Here is a 20219-nt window from a genome sequence, read left to right as displayed (position 1 = left end):
TTGTTGTTGCTTTTGATTCTAGATGGTTGGGATTCTATTTCCTTTCTGTAATAAATTTCTAGTTTCAGTGTACTGTGATCTGTGACTACATTATGCCCTCTTTTTCTAGTTTGCACAATTTTCTGAGGTTTTCTTAGTTCCCAGACATAAGTTTGTTTGTTTTTAATATTCCAAGATCAGGGATCCCTGGGTGGCTCAGTGGTTGAGCACATGCCTTCAGCTCAGGGCATGATTCTGGAGTCCCGGGATCGAGTCCCACATCGGGTTCCCTGCATGGAGCCTGCTTCCTCTGCCTATGTCTCTGCCTCTCTCTCTGTGTCTCTCATGAATAAATAAGTAAAAGCTTTAAAAATAATAATAATATTCCAAGAGCATTAGAAATGAGACCCTGTTCTCTGATTTCAAGTCAAGGATATATATATATATATATATATATATATATATATATATATATATATACTTTAGATCTCATCATCATGGACCTTTTTTAAAGAAAGACGCTTGGGTATTCTGTTCCCTGAATTCTTTCATGTCTGAGGTGATCTGTCTGTGTCCTATATACTCAAACAGCTCAGCTGGGTCCAAACTTCTCAGATTGTCTGGCAATACTTTCCATCCCTCCACAACTTTTCCTTCTTTGATTCATTGTTTCCCTTCTGTGAGGTCTCATTTCAGAAAAGTAATATTGTCTTTAATTTATTTGATAATGTGTCTTTAATTTATTTGATAATGTGATAAGTATTTTCTATGTTTGAGATGGTGTTTTTCTACTTGTGGGTATAATTCCTACTCTGATGTGAATTAGTCATTGGCCTTACATCATAAAAATAAGAATAATAACTCAAGGAATCCCTACATGCCACTTTGCATGGATTAGCTCCTATTCCTCTTTCTTTTGTCTTTTGTGTTCAGTATCTGTGTATAGATCCCATGTTCATTCTTTTCAGAAAATGACATCCTTGAATGAAGACAGTTCTTTCACCACCAGTAAAGATTGGTGGGAGGAACCAGGAAGAAAAACTGAGACAGCAAGTATCTAGAATTTAAATATATTGTCTCAAAATACCTTTTCACTAATTTTCAGGCCTAGGTATGTCACCAGTTACAATGGTCCCTGCATTCAAGTTGCTAAACCTCCATTTTTTCTGTTCCCGTGCCCAACGAAGAGTGAGAAGGCTATCTTGCTGGAGCATCGCAAAGCACCTGTAGGTGTGTGTAACTCCTTCACAGACTATCCTAAAAACAGTGCATTTTTACATGCACATATGTTTTTACATATTTGCATTTTACATGTACATAATAAGTTTACTGTTTTACTGATATAAAGGATGGATAGCACACAATTTACAAAATAATCACAAAAGACAATTGTAAAGTCTGTACAGCCGATTGATTCTCCCAGAATGCTTTTCTTGAGTTTTACCAAATTCGTACCCAGCCTATGATTGTGACTGACAAGCAAATGTGGTTCTGACACAAACGCTGGATGATATTTTCAGTTAGCTAATAAGTAAGATGAAAGTGAAACAGCAAAGACACACATGTGGGAACATCATACTTTCATTGGTGACTTGAGCAGCTTACTCACTGAACCAAATTATAAATTCAAACACTAAAAGGATACCTCCTCAACTTTTTGTGCTGCAGATGTGACATTGTTCGTTTTAATCAGCATTAATGTTTTCTCTATCACTCTAAGTCCAAATAATAAGCAATAAGCGAAGTGCTGATCTACAGCATTTGCAGATTTTCATAGTATAATATTTCCACCATGGCTAATTTCAAACTACCAATGAGACATCACTGATCACGGGGTTGGGAGGAAATGCACAGAAGGGCACTTTAATATAGCATTTTCACCAATCAGATACAATCGATGTAAATGCCTCAAGAACATTAGGTAATAATAAAATATAAAATTAAGGAGTGTTGAGTTTCGAGTACTTATTACCTTTGTTTTTAACATTATTGTAATTTTATAATTTAATTTTGAATGACTGTGTTTAATGATCAACTTGCAAACTTTCAAAAATTTACAAATCAGCTCTAGACGGTAGACCATGAGCTGGCTCCAACATACTATGTAAGTCTTCAGCAGCCTGTGATTCCCTAACAAATCTATTTGCCTTCTAACATCTTCCCTCTTCCCAGTGGTCAGCCTTTTGTGATAAAAAGGGATATCTGAGTAATTCTGTTTACACCCTGACCCTGCTCCTCCTTGGCTACATAAACCTGAATTCAATGACTTCCTGTAGCAAATCCAAACCCTCAGACTCTTGTCATTCCAGAGAAAGATCCTTGGTCGGGGCCTTTCAGGACCAGGCACCCAACTTGTAAAGCGCTCTCTAGTCATTACCAGGAATCAAAGATATATGTGCCAACAGACTGAGGTCATCTCAGCTTGGTCTCAATGTCACTGTTTCTGGCACCTACACTTTGCTGGCATGGCTTACATGTGCCCAGTTTCATTGAGGATGGCCTTTCTTATTTATTTCACACCATTGTTATTTTTTATTACTTCAAGGAATAAACTGGGATGCAAACACATTTCTTCTGCCATCTTTAGCCAAAAATCTGCATTCGGTCTTTAAACTTAAACATTTTCACTTGAGAGTCAAGTTCCTCTTTATAAGAAATGCCCTTGAGATACACAACCTAAAAGAGGTACCATAAGAAAATTATGTCAGTACCAAAATAAATGTGCCTCACAAAAGAAAGTGCTGAGTATATAGGCAATGATTACAACAGTGAAAAAAGGTCTATATGTTAGGACATTTGCCGATCGTATACAAATGTTTAAAGAACCAGATCTTTTTAATCCCCAGCTGAAATGCATTACACACATTGTTTAACGATAAGAAAGGAGGAACTATGTACATGTGTTTCCCATATAAATGGAAGAGACAATTTTTGAGGAGGGAAAACAAGGACATTGACTCACAATCAAGTCATTCCAAAGTGGTGGAGTCTGTGGTATTTATTCTCTGTGTGTGGAACATTTACAATTAAAAAAATAAAAAATAAAATTAAAAAAAAAAAAAAAAAAGATAGCCCACATCATTCCCACAAAGCCTATTTGCTGAAAGGAAACATGTCATTGGACCGAAGAGCTCCAGAAGAAAAACAGAGGTATGTGATTAACATTCTCAGTGTTTCTTTCTTTTTTAAATTCAGATTTGCTTCAGAACATTTTGAGATATAGCCTAATATTTAACATGGAAATACTTGAACAAATGCCCATTTTGGCGTATGTTTGTTCTTCAAAATTTGCCTCCAAATGAGAGAAAAAAAGACAATATGACCTAGAGCAAGAAAGAAAAATCTGTTTGGGAAGGATGTGAAAGGATCTGTGAGACAGCCACAAGGCATTCAACGTGAAACTACTTATCAGGCCCAAAGTGGGCTATCTTCCCATAGGAAGGTGTAGGAGGGGAGCCCGGGCAAATCTTATCTTGGAAGGGAGATAGATGGTCCCTGGAGTAAAAATGACTCCATCAACTTTTCACTGAAGAGTTTCCAGATAAATAACGTCTTTCCACAAATAATTTGCTCTCGAAAGGCAGCCCCCAGACAAGGGAAGCAGAAAGAATGGGTAAAGGCTGTGGAATTTTCTGAACATGAACAGCAAAGAATGTCAGTCTTTGTAATTGAGAAATGAGATCACTTTGAAAAAAATAAATGTCAAGAACCGGGGCTATTGCACAAGTAAGGCACGTTTTTGGAGCCTCAGAAAAATGCATTCTCAAGATTAATCTTTACGTCTGTTTCCAGAGGCTTCATTCAAAAGTTGACACTTTTGTACAAAGAACAGCCTAGCGGTGACTGTGACAAGCAAGCAGCATTTCCAGCAATGTACCAGCGACTCATAAATCTGTGGGAGATAGTGCATATAGAGTGCAGCCGCCCTCGCCAAACCCCTGCAACTTCTCCTTGCCCCCAAAATTTGGAGGCTTGGAGTAAAAGGAGAAAATAAAAGCAATATAGAGTGTGAGAAGAAAGTAGCCTAATACATAAAATGAAAGACAAAGGCAGACTGGATTATGCCAGCGAGCCATCTGCACAGCTGAAGGCTTCTTCCAGCAAAAAAGGCTCCTCTGTTCCTGAATCAATTGCTTCCTATTCACAGGCTCTCTGTATAGGGCTAAATTCAAAATGGCTCTCGGGAAATTCTTGCCAATCCTGTGGTCTGATTTTAGGCTCTATTTTTCTCTTTCTTTTTAAGACCCGAGGATGTAAGTATGTATCAGTGCTGTAACCTTGCCAGCGTTCACTGGAATGAGTCAAAGGGACCTGGCATTAAATCACAGGGATTTGAGCTGCTAATAAATACAGCAGGCCCCATCCATTGTTGATTAATTCTGACTGAAATCTAAACACCAAACAACAAACACTCTTCTGAACTGCGCTGGTACCCATTAGTTTGATGTGTTTATTAGACAGGGCTGTGTTCTTTCAAGTTTATTAACAACAGATTAAAAAAACTGCAAACAAATCTAGGTTTCTTTTTATGATTTAAAAGCGCGGGTACCATTTGCTAATGTTTTTAGGGTTTGACAGCAAATCCAAACAAAGCTAAAACATACCATCATGTCAAATTAAGATCTTGGTTCAGAGTTTGAATAGTTATTGTCAATGCGCAGCTCCCGTTATTCAACAAATAATCAAAATTTCTACTTAAGCTTATAACTTGAAGAGTTCTCATGCTTTTTGAATCCATCTTTGCATAGAGATTTAAGCAATATCATAGGATGAGATATAAAATCTCTACAAGTGATATAATTTATTGCATACTTTTAAAGATTATACAGGATATTTCATGGTATTTGATTATCATATAGCAGACTTCCTAGAGGTTAATTCTGAATTGGGCCAATTAACACCTGGTCATGAATATGCTAGATATTATTATTTATTAACAGTGCCTAAAAGTGAAAAAAAGTACAAACAAATGTTCAGTGTGCAAAGATAATCAATGGTGCCTCAATATCAAGAATTCAAGAGATCAAAGACCACAAGTACAGATTTTCAAACTTCTAATATTAACTCTATTAATCCCTGGGTAAATCTTTGAAAATGTCCAAGGTATATACTCTTAAGAAACTGAAAGAAGACACAAAGTCCCAGAGAGTCTCAAACAGACCCGATTACTGCAATTTCAAGTTCATGGTGGAAGCAACGATATAGAAACATTTAAGTCATATTTATAGCCCAGGAAAATTGCCATAAAGTATATTTACCTTAATTTAAGCTGTCTAAAGAGTGTAAACAGAGTTTACTAGCTTAAAGACATACACACACACACACACACACACACACATATCCTGTTAATGGTTTCTGCAAACCATGTAATTTTAAATGACTAAGTAATGTGTGAAGGGGAATAATTTTCAGGTTTTGGCTAAACAGAAAGCTTCTCCTCAAATCTAGAGCCTTGGGAGAACCACCATATCCTAAGGTCATGTAAGGCAACATCTTGATTTGAAAAGCCTTCCATAAGTGCATCTGCTATTGCATTCACAAAATATTCCAACCCAAATCTGTCACTGCAATATCTGGATTCTCCCCAGAGCTTCCCAGACCACCAGAGCTCAGCTCAGCAACTCCAAAATTAAATCATTACCTCCTTTAATCCTAAGTCATGTCCTCTTAATTTTTACAGCATGTAAACTACTAAGCTTTTATTCTCTGCTTTTTTCATGAATGCATAAAAACCACGATCAGAAGACAACTGTAACACTATAAAATTGATTGGTCTAGTCAACCCAAAGGTTACCTTTATTATGGTGGTACTGGTGGTGATTATGATTATATAAGTCAAGAGTGATGTTTGATTTTATGATATGAATAAACAATTCCTTTTTACCAAAAAAAAAATAGCATTATAAACACTTCAAAGACTATATGGTATGAAAAATACTGCATTGTGTCTAAAAAGGTAAAGATCCAGGCACCTCATTAAGAAAAACAAAATGTTATGTTTCATCTAGTATATGCCTCCATAACTAACTAATTGGCTGATAATCAACTGAGTAGAGAGAAAAAAAGATGAGGGAAGAGGTGTAAAGAAGACGGAAGGGGAGGGATGAAGAAGAGAGAGTAACTAAGAAAGGAAAATCATCTACTGAAGCTTAACAAAATCAAATAATATATTCAATCAATGATAGGCCATCATGAAAACTAAAAGAATAAAAGGATAAATGACACTAATTACCAACAATTAATAACTAAATATTCTGCCTCCGTCAATTAGAAAGTTTGCACTTTATAAAACTAAATGTTGCGCTGTCAACTTTTTGACAAATACATCAATCAATACAATTGGTGTCTTTTTATCTTTCAAGATAAATGCAGAAAATGGGGAATTTATGAGAAATTCATGTAGCTTTTTTTAATCCAATTTGAAGCAAAATTCCTCCATCCAGAAAGTAAATGATATTTTGGGTTGGCCCTTAATAATGTAGCCCTACACAGAATTTCCAGACTTATTTCCTATGGTGCCCTGATTTTGCATTCATGTGGTTTTGTTCTGTCCTTTGTTTTATGCACAATGCTCTCCCTTCTATATCCATCTGCTAATATTAGACTCATTCTCCAAAGTCTACTCAAAGGCATCAGAGTTATATGAAAAACATATAAGCTCTGAGACAGATAAACTGATCCAGAAAGAAATCTAGATAAAGAGTAAACAATAATTACATAAACTAGAATATCTTAAAAATATAAGCTTAGGGACTTCTTCCTAAAATTGTACCACGAGCAAGATTATTATCAATCTCTCTTCTCTCAGCTGAAAATAAGTTTTCTTCTGGATCTATTCATTATGTCTTGAGTTCCTACCATATTCTGAGTACTATGCTCCCAACATCAAGGTGTTCTTAACTGCCACACTTTCCTGAACCACAGGTTTGTTCTAAACCGCCACTTTGAATGTTTTGACACTTAACACATTCTGTCTTTTTTGGCATTTGGGGCTTTTTGTTGTTTCCTTGTTGTTATTTATTTTTCATGTCCTACCATGTTAAAAAGCCCTCAAAAGCAAGGTATTTGTCTTTAGAGTTCCTAAATGTCCAGTCCCTGGCACATAGCAAATGCTTGGTGATCACTACTTAAATTAAGACTCAAAGATGAGGGGCACCTGGATGGCTCAGTTGGTTAAGTATCCGACTCTTGGTTTTGGCTCAGGTCATGATCTCATAACAGTCATGGGATAGAGCACCACATCCGGCTCTGAGCTCAGCATAGAGTCAGCTTCAGATTCTCTCTCCCTCTTCCTCCCGTTCATCATCTCTCTCAAATAAGTAAGTAAAACCTTTAAAAAAATAAAAAGACACAAAGCTGACTTTTAGAAAATGAGATTCTGAATACAAAATCCACTTTAGCACCACAAGCAGATATCTAAAGCCCAAATCATAAAACGTGAAAGGATTTTCAAAAGCAGTGGGGAAATGAAACATGGACATACAGTGCAAGGAAGGAATAGAGGGAAAATGAGATTATCACAGAAATGAAGAGATCGACAGGATTAGAAAAGAAAATGATATATAGGGAAAGTAGTGAACAAAATTTTTTCAGATCCCAAGGAAGAAAACTAAAAGCATGGAACCATGCAGGCTCTTAAATATAATTCAAGAAATATACATTCAAGAAATATATAAAAATAAAATTCTCTTTCTGAAATGAAGGAGAATTTCAATCTCCATGCTAAGGAGTACAATGTGGCCCAAGAAAAACTGGCTCAAAAGTATCAATAAGTGGATAGCAACTAATAAAATCTAAAGAAAAAAAAAAGTAGGCATTGGGAATTCAGGCAAAAATACCAAGTGACTTACAAAAGAGAAAAAGACATACTTTGCAAAAGCAAGATAGGGCTAAACAATAGAGAAACTCATCTATAGTAGAAGATAGTAAAGATGCCACCTCTAGAAGACAGAGTAGCTACATACAGAAAATCATCACAGAGAGAAAGTGAGCCTATGATTTTTCACTCAAACCATCAATCAAGTATAAAGACAACAGATAAATCTGCACATGCAAAAAAAAAACAAGAAATATTCCTCAGGAATATCTAACCCCTTTTCATTCAAGAAGACTCTGGACAAAGTGGTTCAGGGCAGGTTGTTTCAGGTATGGAAATGAATAAGGAGCCATGAGTTTGAATTATGATGAAGTATGGTGAACTAGTGACTGTCCACCAGTCCTAAGATACATAAAGTTATATAAACCAAACTGGTCTTTAGTATGCTGCTCATCTGTTCCAATACTGTAGGATCCAGGATCAACAAACCACTGCCAAAGATCCTTGCAGATCAAACCATCCCATGAACTCTTCCAACCCTGCTGCCAAGTTTGGTAACTACAGTGACTGATGGCCTCTCCCACCCAACTACGTGACTGATGGCCTCTTCCACCCTATTCCTTCGTGCATTCCACCTTTAAATTGAGTGGACCGTTTCAATAGCACCATCTCACACCTTACCTCCTGGACAGCAACCACTACAAAGCTGCTGCTGCCACTGCTCCAATGATGAGCCCTCACCACACTACTTCTCAATTGCCTCATAGAGAGAGTATATGCTGGACCTTTTTAGGATATGTAGTGAAGAAGTAAGTGAGTGGGTCACATATGATAAATCTACTCCTAAATCTTTGGATCCCTTCATCAATTTTTATCAAGGAATTTCTGGCATCTTGAATTCATTTACTTTAGAAGGACACTCTGGTTTCAAGCCAACTAACTGAGACAGTGAGAACCAGCCCTCAAATTCTGAAGCTTGTATTGCATTCAGAACGTCTAGTAAGTGAACCCATATCAATGCAATAAGCCTGAAAATTATGTGCTTTCCTTTCTGCTCTAGCATCATTATATTCTGTTACATGTCTTTCCCCCGATTTCCTCTGACAGACGTTACCTAAATCTTGGAATGATTTTGTTACCTAAATACCTCACACCTGGTCACATCTGTACTTATCGCCCTAAGGCATATTGGGATTTGTAGGTATATAGAGACCAAATGGTGACAGAGGTAGAGTGCATGGGCAACAGACAACCCTTCGTGAGCTAACTGTCTCAAATGAGGCACCACTAACCTTACCAGACAGGATAAGGAGGAATGCCACTGCTAGTTAGAGCAGCACAGACTGATTTGGTGGTTCAAGGTATTAAGATTCACCCAAATCTACAAAAGGCTGTATTTCAAGTCTCAGGCTTACTTTCTCCCTATTAATATTTTATGTTCTTATAAGAGATCTGGCAAGAATGTGAACTCATCTCATATTGGAACCACAGACTCATGTCCCTTTTCTCAGCTATGTTAGCCTTTCAACTGCAAGATAACAGATTCATTTAGAGCAGTAGATGTAGATCCATGGACCCAGTTTCTTGAGCCAAGAATTTGGAACCTAGAACTTGCCACTGTTTTCTTCAAAATTCTCTAGCACAGCCAGAAGCAGCTATCCTACTGCATCTTGAATTTTTCAAGAGTATTCTAATGGTCTCACATAATAATAGATAATTGGTCAGACAAAGCACATTTAATAGAATACCCAATTCGAGGGTATCACAATGACATTTTAAGTTGGGTTTTTTTTGTTTTTGTTTTTGTTTTGTTTTATGTTTTTTGTTTTTTTGCAACTACATGCCATGAACTACTAGTATTTCATTTTCCAGTGGTAACCAGATAGTAACTGCATTCAAATCCAACCAGGTCAGACAACAAATATCAATTTCCTGTCTTTAAAGGCCTATTTCCATAACCCCACTCCTACTATTAAATATTGTATCCATGGGGTTTCAACCCAAGAAACAAAAATGTTCTAGCTATTATAAGCAATAAAATAGTTAATTCAGGGAATAAACTGCTTTTGAAATAATTGGAATGTCTAGAACATCAGAAGTTAGGAGTCTGCCTCTGGACATATTGAATTCAAAAACATATCACAGTGGCTGTACTATAGAAATCAGAAAGCCTCAGCAACTGCCTGCCTCTCAATAACTCATGAAATGGGTGATCAAACACTAGGACACTGAATGCAGCTCTACAACTATTGCAACTTCAACCTTTAAGTTACACAGGTCAAGTAGAGTGTCAGTAGGCTTCCCAACTACTTTAATCTCAGAAACCAGTAGACCCAGGAAAACTGATTCCAGCCACTTAAAATTCCTCCTAGCATTCATGTCTCCATGACCTTGATTACCATCAGAGGTAGCAAAATCACTTCTGCCTCACTTCCTCTCTTCCAAATATCACAAAAGTGCATCTAATTGGCAAAATCTGGTTGGCTTCCAGAATTCTATTGAGCAAAATTCCAGAGGCAGAGCAGACTTCCTGGAGACCACATGTCAAAGGTGTGCTAAAAGATAGACCCTGAGGGGTGCCTGGGTGGCTCAGTCAGTTGATTGTTTGCCTTGGACTCAGGTCATGATCCCAGGATCCTGGAATCAAGCCCTGCATGAAGCTTCCTGCTGAGCAGGGAGCCTGCTTCTCCCTCTCCCTCTACCTCTCACTCTGCCCCTTCCACCTGCTCATTCTCTCTCTATCTATCTATCTATCTATCTATCTATCTATCTATCTCTATCTCAAATAAAAAAATAAAATCCTTGAAAGAAAAAAAGAAGAAAGAGTCAAGAGGGAGGAAAAAAAGTAGGAGGGGAAGTGATGCTTAATTTGAGACTTAATATGAGCAGTTCGCTCAGCAAAGGGTAAGTTAAAAGGACACACCAGGTGCCAGGAATTGCATGTACAAAGGCTGTGAGCCCAAAAAGAAGTGTGATTTAAGAGCTGAATGAAACCTATACTATTGAGTCATGTAAACAAAGAAGAGGATGACTCCAGATGGAGTTGGAGAGAGCAGGCTGGTATCAGGCTGTTCAGGTTGTACTAAGTAGTTTAGAGGATATTCAAAGAACATGAATAACAATTGAAGGTTTTTAATGATGGGAAAACTGGGTATAACTAATGTTTAAATAATAATTTCTGTAGTTCTTCTCAAACTTGAAATCCAAACTCCTTACTCTCACCTAGGTAATACACAAGCATAATTAGAAAATTACACAAAAAAAACTGTCCTATGACCAATCACAGTGGAAGTAGAAAAAGTCACTTGTTTTCCCCTATAGCTGATGTGCTGCCTTATTGAAATATGTCTATCCAGTAGGGGAAGGAAAGTGTACTATTAAGAAACCATCTGGTAGCTATATTCCCCATTAGAAAATCAGAACATGAAAAACACAAACATCATAATAGAAACAAAACAAAACAAAAAGAGCAAAGGACACAAAAAGGATTTTCACATAAGAGAAAACTCAAATAGTGTATAAACTTATAAAAAGGAATTCGATCTCATTAATAATCAAAGAAAAGCAAATTGGAGGCCACGTGGGTGGCTCAGAGGTTGAGTGTCTGCCTCTGGCCCAGGTCGTGATCCCCAGGTCCTAGGATGGAGTCCCACATCAGACTCCCCACAGGGAACCTGCTTCTTTCTCTGCCTCTTTCTCTGTGTCTCTCATGAATAAATAAATAAAACCTTAAAAAAAAAAAGAAAAGAAAATTATAGAGAAACAAGAGGCTTTTGGTTCTCTTAGATTTGCCATTTAGGGACAGCCTTGGTGGCTCAGCGGTTTAGCACCACCTTCAGCCCACGGCATGATCCTGGAGACCCGGGATCGAGTCCCACACGGGCTCCCTGCATGGAGCCTGCTTCTCCCTCTGCCTGTGTCTCTGTCTCTGTCTGCCTCTGTGTCTCTCATGAATAAAATATTTTTTAAAAAAGATTTGCCATTTAGATTGGCCAAAACTTTTTCAATGCTGGTTTGTGTATGGTGGGACTGACAACTTTGTTTCTGCTGGTCAGACCTGCCAATTAGTAAAGCCTTCTACAAAGCAAACTGACAGTGTGTGTCATGATGTCCACAATATTCCGTAATTATACTTCTCAGACTCTACCCAAGAAAAAGAGTGAAGAGATATATGATCTCTTTAATTGTAAGTTTAATGTAGTATTCTTTATTTTAGTAAAAAAAAAAAAAAAATGAAGAACCAAAGAACCAAAACTGCAAATGCCTAACAGGGAATAGTGAATGAGATACTAAATGATATAATATGCAGACAAAAAAAATCACACAATAATATGCTAAGTGTCATAATTCAGAAAGAAATGCTTGAAAGACTAATTATGGTGTTAACTAATTGGAATTTAAATAAAAACTTGAAGAAAAAAGACTAATGTGTGAGGTATACAGCAATAAACAACAAAGCTTTATTAAAATACACTCAAGTGATTAGAATATTGAGATAGGACTATGTCTGAAAGTACAGAAGGGCTAAGAAGACAGATATTCAAACTCTTGGTGATCAAAGGAGAATGGATTCCAGTGAATCTCCTTCTTGGGGATTGCATTGCTGAAAGAATGTATCTTAAGTAAAATGGTCAAAAGTAAAGAAGGTATCATAGGAACTAAAGTTAACCTGTAGTCAATTTCAATTTCCAAAACTGAATCGATGTGATACTAGAATGCTAGTGGCCACAGACGAAGAAACTAGAAGAAACTACAAAGCACTTTCAGGAAAAAGACAGCATTATCCTAAGCCTAGAAAACTTAAAATCAAAGGAAAAAAAAAAACCAGTACCTTCAAGTAACAATTAGAATGAAAACTAAATTCTCAACAGAAACAATGGAATATGTTCAAAATTATGAAAGAAAAGACCACCAACCCAGAATTCTATACTCATAGAAAATACCATATCAGAAAGAAGAGGAGGAGAAAAAAAGTAAAAGAGAGTTTTCCTATATTTTCTTCTAAAAGTTTTAAAGACTGAGATGTTTAATCTATCTGGAATTGATTTTCGTTGAATGGTGTGAGGCCATATTCCAATTCTATAATTTTCATTTTGATAGCCAATCATTTCAGAAAATTATGAAAAATATACCCTTTTCGCACTAAGGGTATTCTACTGCTATCATAAATCAAGTATCCAGGTATTGATAGATTTCTGAGGGTTTTTCTGTTGTTCCACTGACCTGCTTATTTCTGTGATCATACCAAACTAATTTTACTACTATAGTACACTTGGTACTAAATCACTGCACATTATTCTTATCAAAAATGTCTTAGCTTTTCCAGATCTTAACACTTGTATACAAACACTAAAATCAGCTTGTCAGTTTTCAAAAAAAAGAAACTTACTGGAAGTTTGATTCTTCCAACCCTTGAGCATGAAATGTCTCTTTTATTTGAGATCTTTTGTCTTTCAATTTATCATTTTTTCCATAAAGCTCTCACATAAAGTTTATATTTATTTCTAGGTACTTGATCCTTTCACACTACTGTAAGTGACAATTAAAAATTTCATTTGTTAAATGTTTGTTGTTCATTTATAGAAAAACAATTTTGAGATGCTTTCTTATAAAACTGACAATTTAACTGTGGACTCTTAGGAATTGTCTAGGCATACAAATTAGATCATCTTCAAATAATAGTTTTCTTTCCTTCTTCCTATCTTTATGAAATGTATTTCTTTTTCTTGCCTTATTGAACTAAGGTTACAAATACAATGTTAAAACATTCTTGTTTTATTCCTAGTAGTATTGAGGATGTATTCCATGTTTCACAATTTACCATTATATTTAGTATAGGGGGTTTTTGCCACCTTTTACCAGAAGTATGCCTTTAATTCCCACTTTGCTAAGTTTTTTACCATAATTGGATGTTGAGTTTTATCAAATGTCTTTTCTTTCTCATTGAAATGATTGTATGACTTTTTTCTTCAAACTGTTAGACATTAATGGGTTTTCTTTTCTTAAGATTATATTTGTTTATTATTATTTATTTTAGAGAGAAACCACAAGTGGGAGGAAGGGCAGAGGGAGAGGGAAAAGGAGAGGGAGAGAATCTGAAGCAGACTTACTGCTGAGTGCAGAGCCCAACACAAGGCTCAATTTCATGACCTGAGCGCCAAAATCAAAAGTCAGATGCTTAACCAACTGAGCCACCCAGACACTCCCAAGATCAATTGATTCTCTAATGCTAAACCAAATTTATACTCATGGTCAATTCCCAACTTGGCCATAGCTTTTTTTCTAATACATTGTTGGATTTGGCTTTACTAATGTTTTGCTTAAGAATCTGGTATGTATGTTTTTGAATGAGTCTGATCATTTATATTCTTTATTCTCTCTTTGTTGAGTTTTTGTTGCCAGGGTTATGCTAGGCCAACCAAATAAGTAACTGATTTCCTGATTTTTATGTGCCTTGGAAAATTTTGCACAATATTGGAAATTACTAATGCTCTAAGTGATTGCAAGAACTCTTCAATTTAAAATGTCTGGGTGGCTCAGCAGTTTGGCACCTGCCTTCAGCCCAGGGCATGATCCTAGAGTCCCGGGAGGGAGTCCTGCATCTGGCTCCCTGCACGGAGCCTGCTTCTCCCTCTGCCTATATCTCTGCATCTCTCTCTGTGTGTCTCTAATGAATAATGAATAAATAAAATCCTAAAAAAATAAATTTAAAAAAATTAAAAATACATAAAATGTCTGGTCTTTGTGATTTCTTTGTAGGAAGATTTTTTTAGCTACTGGTTTGACATCTTTAAAGGTTATCATATTACTCAAGTTATCTATCTCTTCTTGAGTCAGTTTTTTCAGTATACTTGGTCATTTCATCTAAGTTTTCAACATTTTTGGCATAAAGTTCTTGAGAACAGCTTTTTATTATTTGTTGTTATTTATAGCACCATAAATCCATTGCCCTTTCTATGCCCATAATTGGATACTTGTGCATTCTGTCCTTTTTGCCTTGATTAACCTAACCAGATATTTGTCAATTTAGTCTCTGAAAAAAATAGGACAACTACTTTATTAATATTCCCATTGAATTTTACTTACTGTTCCACGAATATTTTTGTTGTATTACTTCCTTTCTCCTGTTTTCTTTGGGGCTATTTTGCTGTTACTTCTCTAATTTCTTAAGATGGATTTTTATAATGCAAGCATTTAAGACTGCAAATTTTTATATTGTATTTTTAATAATGTTTAGTTATTTTTAATTATTAAAAATCAATCATGACTTTTAATTTGACTCATGAAGTATTTAGAAGTATTTTTTTCTTTATTTTTAAAAACAGGGAGTTTTTCTAAGTATTGGTTGGTTATCACAGAAAGGGATCTGTGTAACATCCAGTTTTAAAATTTATTGGAACTTGTTTTATAGCTCAATATGTAGCTAGTTTTTATAAATGTTTGATGTTTTCATTTAACTGTATACTGCTTATAAAGAGATCCTTCTCAGTTTTCTTTAAAAAATGTCTTTATTTTATCTTCACTTTTGAATGATAGTTTTCACTGGATAGAGAATTCTAGGTTGACAGTTATTTTCTCAGAAGATAGTATTTCACCTAGCTAGTATTTTTCAAGCTGCATATCCACATAAGAGTTGACTATGATTATAAATTCTTAGAGATTTTTTCCTCTTTACCAGTATCAATGTCTGAGACATATTCTCTTGAAGTTCTCACTTGGAAGTAGAGAAAAAAGGAAGGCTGTATCCAACCTTATTTAGATGGGGTAGTCCTTATAATCCCAACTTTAAGGATACCTCCTCATAGGAAACTTGGGTAGGCTCTGGGCTTTGGCCTTCATCATCTGAGCTCAGGTTCAGTAAGCATCTTTAAGGTGAAAGCCATCTTCAATGCTATGCTTACCTCTGAGTTCCTCCTTTTACTCAGTACCTACTCTGAATGCCCTCTTATGGTATTAGTACATGATTGCATTCCAGATTATTTTTATCCAGCATTTTAGATTACTTTCAGAGGAAGGGTTTATTCTTGTCCCTAGAATATCATGTTAGAGAAAACAAAATTATTTCCAGTTTTTAGAACCCCACTTATAATATGAACAGATAACCAAAGATCATCAGTTTTGTTTTGTTTACTTTTCTTTTTTTTTTAAGATTTTATTTATTTATTCATGAGAGACACAGAGAGAGAGAGGCAGAGACACAGGCAGAGAGAGAAGCAGGCTCTATGCAGGGAGCCTGACCTGGGACTCGATCCCAGGTCTCCAGAATCAGGCCCTGGACTGAAGGTGGCAGTAAACCACTGAGCCACCCGGGCTGCCCTTGTTCTGTATTTTTGAGAGAGAGAGACAGAAGGGAGTGGGAAGAGGCACAGGGAGAGAGAGACTCCTAAGCAGGCTCCACACCCCAGCACAGAGCTCATCAAGGGGCTCAATCTCACAACCGTGAGATCATGACTTGAGCCAAAAACAGGAGTTGAATGCTTAACTGATTGAGCCACCCAGGTGCCTGAGATCATCAGACTTTTGAGGAATATCTCTATTATGAAAGATGCAGGGCAGCCCGGGTGGCTCAGAGGTTTAGCACTGCCTTCAGCCCGGGGCATGGTCCTAGAGACCCGGGATCGGGTCCCACATCGGGCTCCCTGCATGGAGCCAGCTTCTCCCTCTGCCCGTATCTCTGCCTCTCTGTGTCTCTCATGAATAAATAAATAAAATCGAAAGAAAGGAAGAAAAGAAAAAGAAAGAAAGAAAGAAAGAAAGAAAGAAAGAAAGAAAGAAAGAAAGAAAGAAAGAAAGAAACAGATACAATTGGGGGAATTGGGGGGGGGCAAGAAGCTTGGAAAAATGATAACCATACAAGCAGCAAAAGAAAACTACAAAACCATTAATATACTCAGAAACATAAGAAAAGATTTTGTATCTCTGAAACAAAAATAGTTTAAATAGATACATCAATAGAAACTAAAATAACTCTGGAAATTTTTAAGTCTTTTAGTAGAAATGAAAATCAATAGAAGTATTAGAGTATAAAGCTCAGAAAACTTCCAGAATAATAAATTTAAAAATAAAGACAAGAGATGGACTCTGAGAGAATAAGGGGAAAAAATAAAAAAATCAAAGAAGTAGTCCAAGAGAACCATCATCCAACTAATAGTAGTTTTAGAAATGAAGAGCAAAGAAAATTTACCAAAAATAAAGGATATGATTTCTCAGATTAAAATCAAACACACGAACAGGTATACATTACTGCATATTCTCATAAAGTTTTACTATATTAAGGACAAAGATTCAGAGCAGTGAGGAGAAAGGAATGTGTCAAAACAAAGAATTGGGAGTTTTAATAGCATCAGAATTATCTACTATAAACATTAGAAGCAAAAAGAAAATGGAACAACGACCTAAATTTCTGAAAGACAGTTATTTTCAACCAAGAGTTCTGTGTCAAACTCCCAGGAAAGTAAAAGGATAAAATAAAAATATTTTAAGACATACAGATGGCCAACAGTATGTAAAAGATGCTCCATATCACTGATCATCAAAGATATGGAGATTAAAACTACAATGAGATATCACCTCACACTTGTTAGGGTGGCTATTATCAAAAAGACAAAAAATAACAAGTGGCAACAAGCTGGCAAGGATGTGGAGAAAAGAGAACCCTTATGCACTACTGGTAGGAATTATATTTGTTCAGCTGCTATGATAAGCAATATGGAGATTCCTCAAAAAAATTTAAAAATAGAACTACTGTATGACCCAGCAATTCCACTTGTAGATATTTATCTGAAGAAAATAAAAACATTAACTTGAAAAGATAAATGCATCCCAATGTTCACTGCAGCATTATTTACCAGAATAATAATGCACATAATGGATGACAACCTAAGAGTCCATTGATGGATGACTGGATAAAAAATGTGGTACACACAATACACTATTATTCAGCCATAAAAAAAGAATGAAATCTTGCCATTGGCAACAATATGGGTGAACCTTGTAGGCATTATGCTAAGTAAGTCAGACAGAGAAAAACAATTTATGATCTCACTTATACATGTGGAATCTAAAAAAAAGAAGAAAAAAAAGGCTCATGGGTACAGAGAACAGATCAGTGGTTACCAAAAGCAGTGGTTGCAGAGTAGGTGAAATGTGTGAAGGAGTCAAAAAGTACAAACTTCCAATTATAAAATAAATAACTCATAGGGATGTAATGTATATTATGGCAACTATAGTTAATAATGCTATATTGCATATTTGAAAGTTACTAGGAAAGCAAATCTTGAAAGTTTTTGTCACAAGAAAAAAATTCTTATAACTATGTATAGTGACTAGATGTTAACTAGACTTCTTGACTCACTTCTTAAGGTATACAAATACTGAATCTTTAGGTTACGCATCTGAGATTAATATAATGTTGTATGTCAACTATAGCTCAATACAAATATTTTTTTGCACAAGGTCTCAAAATATGTATATTTCATGCACTCTTTTTCAAACAGTCACTGGAAACTGTGTTAATCAAAACAAGAAAACAAACCAAAAAAGAGGAAGATGTGGTTTCAGGAAACAAGAAGACTAATATCCAAGAGAAACAAAGAGAAGTCACATTATGATGGTGAATGATCAAAAGAAAAGTGCAGTGTCTCAAGCCCAGAGAGATTCTCCAAGAATATTTCATATGTTACAACGTACTGAAAGGAGAATTAGGAAAATGACCTAGAGTTTGCCGTTGGTAAGAATACAGAACACCAATCAAATCTTTAAAAAAAAAAAAAAAAAGAATACAGAACACCAAATACACAATCAAAATGGATTAAAAAAGATGTGATATATATATGTGATATATATTCAGCCATCAAAAAGAATGAAATCTTTGCATTTGTAATGCCGTGATGGAGCTAGAGTGTATTATGCTAAGTAAAATAAGTCAGTCAAAAAAAGACAAATACCATATGACTTCACTCACCTGTGGAATTTAAGAAAGAAAATATAAACATATGGGAAGGAGAGAAAGAAAAAAAGGAAAGGGAAACAAGCCATAAGTGACTCTTAAGGATAGAGAACAAACTGAAGATTGATAGAGGCAGATGGGTGGGGGATGGGCTAGATGGGTGATGGGCATTAAGGAAGGCACTGGTAATAAGCACCGGATGTTATATGTAAGTGATGAATCACTGAACTCTACTCCAGAAACCAATATTGCACTGTATGTTAACTAACAAAATTTCAATTTAAAAAATTTAAATTTAAATTAAAAAAAACAAATACACAATCAATCAGAAAACCAAGACAATTATTAATTCCAAGGAAAATAGTAAGTTGTGTAAGAAAGAAAAAGGAATCACTTAAAAAAAAAACTGCATGGCTCAGTTAAAAATAGTATTTACCTAATCATAAAAATATAAATTCCCAATACTTAACCAAGCAAAAATTATATATCCTAAAAATGTAAGATCACAAGGGATGTGTGCACGTGATAGGGGATTGTGAGAGCTAAATTCTCCTTCCTTTCAGAGGCAAGTAATAATCAATGTCAAAACATGAAATATTAAGAAGCAGTAATAGGAACCTGTCATTTGAAGATGTTGACATTAGTACGGAGGATGGGCTGGCTTTGTTGAAAACAATGACCTCTGAGAAGGAGGAAAAATCAAAGGGGAGTATAGGGGCTGATGGGTTTGTGTAACAAAATTCACAGAAAAATTGATTCTTTAAACATATATAATTTTGATTTTAAAAAGAAACCTATGAAGATTCGGACACTACTATATTTGGGTCTACAAAATGGGGCACCTGAACACCATATGATTTAAATATTTTGATATTCCTCCCATTATATAGACAAAAATCGATCTAAGGCAATGCCTATGCCAGGACACCTGGATCATGAGGAGCTCAGGATACACTGGAAACAGGGAGGAAAGTGAGAAGTGTTGCCACGTTTCTCTTGGCTTGAGTAGCCACCTCATGATAAGCTGCCATATGGCATATGATGATACATTATTAGGTCCTTATGCCTGACACCATAGTGGTTATGAGAAATATATATGGTTTTCCTTTCATAGTGATATACTAGAATCTTGCCAATGAAAGGCACTTTTCACCCACTTTGAGCATCATTATCTCTTTTTCACAATTTCTACCTATATAAGAAACTTCCCTTCCACCATATGAGAGATTTTTCCTACACTACTTCTATTATCCTGAAAATGTTTTTCTCACCCACTGCCTCATGCTGGTATGACTACCACAAGGCATTAATGAAGTTTTATGCATAGGTTGGGGTGGGGAGGGTGACAATGCTTTCTGGTTTTTACTTTACACAAATCATTTCATATGTTTCACATTTAAGGAGATTGGACTCAATCACTCATTCAATCTTTCTAAAGCTCTGCTATGTTCTGGTGCCAGAGCCCATAATTACCAT

General features: G+C 35.9%; 1 long non-coding RNA gene across 1 annotated transcript in view; it reads left to right on the top strand.

Moving 5' to 3' along the window:
- Nucleotides 1-3086: 3086 nt before the first annotated feature.
- Nucleotides 3087-20219, top strand: part of LOC129504428 (uncharacterized) — a 29977-nt gene continuing 12844 nt past the window's right edge. Inside the window, exon 1 of the long non-coding RNA XR_008663352.1 lies at nt 3087-3129. This is a non-coding gene — a long non-coding RNA (uncharacterized LOC129504428). The remainder of the gene's footprint in view (nt 3130-20219) is intronic.

This window comes from Nyctereutes procyonoides, unplaced genomic scaffold (genome assembly GCF_905146905.1).
Source record: "Nyctereutes procyonoides isolate TBG_1078 unplaced genomic scaffold, NYPRO_anot_genome, whole genome shotgun sequence".
NCBI classification, from domain to species: domain Eukaryota; kingdom Metazoa; phylum Chordata; class Mammalia; order Carnivora; family Canidae; genus Nyctereutes; species Nyctereutes procyonoides.
This window is presented reverse-complemented; position numbering and strand designations above follow the sequence as displayed.